At 44.2% G+C, this 6,473-nt stretch overlaps 1 non-coding gene across 1 annotated transcript; it reads left to right on the top strand.

The window, feature by feature from the left end:
* The first annotated feature begins 4,727 nt into the window (after window positions 1-4,727).
* Window positions 4,728-4,859, top strand: LOC126019300 (small nucleolar RNA SNORA51). The gene has a single exon (XR_007499028.1). It is a non-coding gene; the product is annotated as a small nucleolar RNA SNORA51 (small nucleolar RNA).
* The last annotated feature ends 1,614 nt before the right edge of the window (window positions 4,860-6,473 follow it).

Consider the following 6,473-nt stretch of genomic DNA (forward strand, 5'->3'; position numbering starts at 1 on the left):
GAACATTTTGGTACCATTTTATGTCACGGCATCATGTTGCTTTGCACAAGATACAAGCAGATGGCTTTCCTCTCTGCATGAGGAGTGATCCCCATGCAGACAGAAAATCCTAAAATTAGTGAGGGGACCCCAAAGCCCTCTTTCAGAGGTATAATTGAAGTTGAGGTGGTGTGATAAGCAGGCACCCTTAAGCATTTGGCTGTAAAGACTGGAAAGATACCGAGATGAATGGCCTGAGTAAGGAAATTGAAGATTTCCTAGAAGATTCTGGAGCAGCACTAACTGACCACAGCCTGTGGGCCCTGCTCTCACCCTCCACCCTCAATCTCAAGAGAAAGAGGATTTGAGGTCAGTCTCTTCCAAACCTGAAGAAGAGTGGAACAGACAGATCACCTCTGAAAATTCCTACAGAAGGTGAGATGCCCACGGCCAGCCACAAGATCCTCATGCTGAACTGACCAACTCATCAGCCAAACCTGAGTGACTGTGACGTGACAAACCTGCTGTGTCTACAACCTATCCTCAGAAAAGCTCTGTAAGTAATGGGGGTGCCCCAGATGGAAATTTCTCCAACAGTGCTGTATATGTGCAAAGGAAAAAGCCAAGTTATTCAAATACCTGGTAAGATACAAGGTAAAGGTGGAGAGAAAAACTATTTTTGGTAGCTAATTAAAATTCTAGTGGGCCTAACTTAAAACCCACTTCTTTGAAGTAACTTATGTGAAAATGCTCTTACTAGTTGTACTGAACCAGATCATAAACTGTAAATGCAAATGTTAGTCTGGCTAAAGTAACTCAAAGCTGTGTTTATTGATAATGTTATACTGCTTTGTTTTCTGTTGTTTAATTTGTGCTATCATTACAGACAATAAGGACAGCTGTGCCATTCAAGTTGTACTATTTACTGCTCCAAGGCCTGAATGGGTTAAGTAATATTCCCCTGTATAATTGATCTGATCCTTTTCAGGTGTTAAGACTGCAAAAGTGAACCAGTTAACTGCTCCTTTAGGGAAATATGAGATTTCACCCTATCTAGAGATTGAGACTGCAGTCCCCTGTCAGCCTGAAGTAGCTACGTTCCCTTTACTGACTTCTAGGATGATGAAATCTCTAGGAAAAACATGGAGCAAAAAGGTCATCAGGAAAAGCTATGAGGGAAATAAGGGGAAAAGAAAGGCCACAAGAATTAATAAGCCAATATGCCTGTCTATCCCAGAGGTTAAAGCAGGTAACAAAAATAAACCAACCCTAACATTTAGCAATGATGGGTAGTATAAGGAAAGAAGCAAAAAAATTATGCTTCCCTTGGTAATGTTAAAAGTAAGAAAATTATTACTAAATATGAAATTTCTTCATCTCTGTCTAACCCAGTGCAAGAAAGGCAACTGAAGTTTAGGGCTCTATTGTTTTTTCTCTACCCTAAAGGCCCTTTTTAAGTTGCAGAATTACAGAAAAGAACACAGAAACTTCCTTATCTTCGTGGTGAAATTCACAGCCTGAACAAGAAGAAAGCCCTGAAGATCTAGCTGAGTCAGCTCATAGGGCCAGAACAAAAGTCCTAAGTCTTCCTACAGCAGCAACCATATGGCGCCCCCCACCCCACCCAGTGCAAATGCTTTCTGAGCCTTATGATGTTTTTCTCTCCCCCTTCCACTCCCCTAGCAGCTCGGCCGGCCGCCATCGATGCCCTACAAAACCAAGTCTGGAAGGAACTCAGACAGGCATATGAACCCCAGAAGCCAGGAGACCAGGTCCTGTTGAGACGGCACTGCTAGCAGACACTAGAGCCTAGGTGGAAAGGACCTTATGTCATCCTTCTGATCACCCTGACTGCTGTTAAGGTGGATGGCATGCTTCCTGGTTTCACACCTCCCATCTAAAACTTGCCCCTGCTGATCTCAACCATGATAAGTGGAAAGTGGAGCGCACTGAAAATCCCCTCAAGATTCAGATCCGGTGGGCACACTCCAGCCCTGATGCGCTCACTGACTCTGGCAATGCTCCCCTTGGCACTTGCTGAGGGAGGACTTGATCAGGCCTTACACCCGGATGAACTGGTAAAAAGACTATATTGAAACCCCTGTGACTGTGGGGGGGAGGGGCATCAACTCAGCAGTAGGCTTCTGTACACTCGATCAGTAGACTGTAAAACTAGAACTGCTTACCTCCGGTCCCCTACTTCTTCCCATGTGGGGGGAAAACCTCAGCTTTTGCCTCCCTCTTCTGGGGGAAAATGCCCCGCTGGATGTGTGGAGCTTAATCAAGTTCACTCCTGGTGCTATAGGGAGTATCGAGAGTGTACCAAAAATAACAAGGCATATCTGGTGGCCAAGCTCACCGAGACTTACAGGGGGAGCATGGGAGGGAAATGGACAGTTAATAGCCATAAGTCCCCCTATGGAGCCGCGAGTTGCATGGCTGAAGTGGGAGACTTGGTCTGTTGGCCCCTAAAGGTGCCTGTTCACATCTCAGATGGGGGGGGGGAACCAACAAACCAGGAAAGAAAGAAGGAGGCCATAGACTGGGCTACAAAGGAGGTGGAGACCCAAATGCCTAAGTGGCCGCGGCATTCCTTCCTCCGACCCCGGATGCCTGCTGAGAAGTTAGATCCGAATACTCAGAACATCCTAGAAGAAACTTACAAACTTCTTAGCTGCTGACTGTTGGCTTTGTATGAAGACGGGGGGTGGGGGGAAATTGGCCTCTGGCTGTCCCTGTCCGACTTGGTAATCTAACCTTTGCTTCTTTTAGTTGTAAGTTAGTCCCTTCTAGCTTTGAATCTTCTGTTTGCTATTTGCATAATGGCACTAAATCTGTAGACATGGGTCAGTTAGGAACCGCTCAGTGCTCAGAAGTCCTACCTGTTCCCCTCCCCGCCAGCCCAGGGTGCTTACCTCCAGGACGGGTATGGATATGTGGGGGAAAATTTGGCTTACTCTCTTTTACCCCAAAACTGGACTGTAATTTGTGCCCCAGCATTAGTACTTCCCAACATTGACATCATTCCAGGGACAGAGCCCATCCCTCTGCCTAGCATAGATCTCTTAGGCGGCACTCATAGGTCTCGTAGGTGAGCACTCGTAGGTGAGACGTGGTGTTCCTGCCCCTACTGGTAGGGCTCGGGAGTAGCAGGTGGATTGGAGACTGGGGGAGCAGGGCTAGCAATATCAATAGACAGATATGACAGACTCTCGCAAACGTTAATTTCAGATGTGGAGACGATATAATGATCTGCAGGACCAGCTCAACTCCGTGGCTGAAGTAGTATTACAAAACAGGTGAGGATTAGATTTAATCTTGGCAGAAAAAGAAGGGCTTTGAGTGGCCTTGCATGAAAAATGTTTTTATACTAACAAATCAGGAATAGTGCGGGACAGAATCAGACACTATCAAGGGAGCTGGCCAAAAGAAGAAAGGAGCTATTAGACGGTCCCTTATGGTCTTTATGGGGTAGAATTCTCCCCTATCTAATACCCCTACTGGGGCCCCCTATCACACTGGCTTCTAGGATTAGAAGCCTTTCTACAAGAAGTGGGGATTGAAAATGGAAGTCAACCTTGGTGGATGTCCCGCCCCTTAAGGAAGTCATCAATACCTCGGCCCCACCAATACCTCATATTACCTTGGCGGATGTCCCGCCTCTAAGGAAGTCGTCACTACCCCTTCCCCCCTATAGTATATAAGGAGGGATGTAGAAAGCGAGGTCTTTGCCTCTGTCCTATTCTGGGCATGCATTGACCCTGACCGGCTAGAAATAAAGGACTTACTAGAACATTTGCTGGGGCCTCAGCCTCTTCATTTCTCTGCGTTGGGCAGCTAGATTAGGACGTCCGGACCTTTCAAGGTCACATAGCTGTGGTCACAGAGCAAGCGTGTGGCAAAGTTAGGGATATAAATAAATGCTTTAACTACTGGCCTAGTTTAACGCTTGATCTTGTGGGATGCTTTAACTCCTAAATCAAGTCTTCCTTTTGCAATGTGGTGTGTCTATGTGATTACGAGTACAGCTCATGAAACAAGGGTGCCTGAGTTTATAACTCAGTTTGTATGCTTATTAGCTATGTGAACCGAAATAAGTTACTTTCTCTGATCCCCTGTGTCATGAGGTTTAAAAAAGGAAATGATCTAAATTAAAAAAAAGAGAGAGAACCAGAAGAGAAATAGCATATAAGTTACTTAGAACATTGTTTGAACTTTGTGCAAGAGTTAGATACTTTTATTTTAAGATTCTGAATACAATGAACCTAGCAGTATGAGATCTTGGATTCTTCCTGCCCATTGATTGCTATGAAGTTATTATGGTCCAAGTTTCTTAACTAAAAATTGAAAGCTTTGGGATACAATTTTGAATTTCCCTCAATACCAACAAATCAACCAATTACTACTTTCACCCTTTCACCATCACCACCACCACCACCACCACCACCACCACCACCACCACCACCACCACCACCACCACCACCACCACCACCACCACCACCACCATATGAAAGGCACTGGCTATTTTACACGACCATCTGGAAATATCTGGAGAGTAAATGTTATTTTTTCTTTCTTTTTTTCTTTTTTTTTTTAGAAAGCCTGTCTAGAGTACAGGCCAGTGTGGGGTGGGGAGGAAGGACACTTGGGATATTGGTGATGGAAATATTGCACTGGTGAAGGTTATATATATATATATATATATATATATATATATATATATATAAATAATAGAAAAGAAAAGATAAGACCTCCCAATGCTTACCACAGGCTGTGTTTTTACACTGACTGTATAGAAAGAGGAGGTACAGTAAATGCTCCCCATATACACCTCAAACCAGGCCCTTTGCCTGGTCTGTATTGAGAATGGGGGGACAAAAAAAAATCAATGTTATTTCTTTGACTACAAATTGCAAAAGCCAAAGTAACTCATGAATAGAGCAAATCAACACCACTCTTTGACTAATTATTGATGCAAATTACAAAAGAGGGGGGTGAGGGGTGCAGTGATAGTACAATTGGTAGGGCTTTTTGCCTTGCACATAGTCAATTTGGGTTTGATTCCTCATATTACATATGGTCTCCTGTGAACTAGGAGTAATTCTGATTGGAGGGCCAGTAATAGCCCCTGAGCATTGCCTGGTGTGACCCAAAAACAAAAACAAAAAACAAAAGAGATCTTGGTTAAAGAATCCTCAAGTATATGCTCAAATAATTTCTAAAGTTTGTTTTCAGTATGCCTTCTAGAGGACAAAGCTCTGTCAGGAGAGCAAGCACCTTACCACAGAGGTGATTGATGAGGGGGAAAATTGTGTTTTCAGGAATTAGAGGTAGCTCTCTCTCTCCCCCCCCCCCCCCATTTTTTTTGAGGGGGCACACCTAGTGGTATTCAGGGATTTCTTCTGGAACTCAGGTTTCATTCCTGGCAGTGCTTGGGGGACAATATAGGAAGCTGGAGGTGGAATCCAGGTCGACTACATGCAAGGAAAAAGCCTTACCTGCTGTACTATTGCTCTGGCTCCCTCTCTTTCCTTTTTTGACAAAGTTCCAGGACTATGTAGGGTTAGAAGTGCAGGGGCGGCCTGGGTCAAGAATAATGAATCAGAGTTTAATATTATATTGGACTTATGGAAGACTATGGTGGATCTTGTATAATGCATCAATAAAGAAGCATGTGGGGCTGCAGTGGTGGCTCAGTGGTAGGGCATTTGCATTGTACATGTCTGACCTAGGACGAACCATGGTTCGATCCCCTGGTGTCCCATATGACCCCCCAAACCAGGAGCAATTTCTGAGTGCATAGCCAGGAGTAACCCCTGAGCATCACCAGGTGTGGCCCTAAAACCAAAAAAAACAAAAAAACAAAAAAACAAAAAACCATGCATATTCATTCTCATGTCCCATAAAATACTTCAATACTTATTTCAATTATTTGGTTCCTTTGTAATTCACTGTTTAATTAATTTTCAATTAAAAAAATCAGTCTAACCAGGGAGATTGCTCAGTGACAGAGCACTTGTCTGAAACTTTGATCCCTGGTACCATACAGACACAAAATATCTTAGAAACAGTTTATAGGCACTAGACAGTGAAGAAACTCTAAGTTAGGTGTTGTAGAAAAGGAAGAGAGAAAGAGCGGCTCATCCTCTGAGCCTAAGAGGAGGTACTTGAAAGAGAAAAATGTTAGGATGCTCCAGAAAGTGTGAGGACCTGTGTTTGGATCTTGCCTGCCCATTGGTGTCTCAGTCTATTCTGGAATGTCCTCATGCTTTCCCAGGGAGGATGAAGTTGGAATGGTTTGGGCCCAAGAAGCTGTTGTTCAAAGCTAGTGCAACTAGGACTGGAGGAAGACCCAAGACAACATGCCATATTGTCCTCAAGGTCTGACATTCTCTTTCTGAAATTGATTAAGTTGACAGCTCAAGTGCCAGACTATATACAGCAGACAGGGCCAGGGTGGAGCAGTTGTGGGATTTGTGAGCCTCATTTTTTTT

The sequence above is a fragment of the Suncus etruscus genome, chromosome 9, assembly GCF_024139225.1.
Source record: "Suncus etruscus isolate mSunEtr1 chromosome 9, mSunEtr1.pri.cur, whole genome shotgun sequence".
NCBI lineage: Eukaryota > Metazoa > Chordata > Mammalia > Eulipotyphla > Soricidae > Suncus > Suncus etruscus.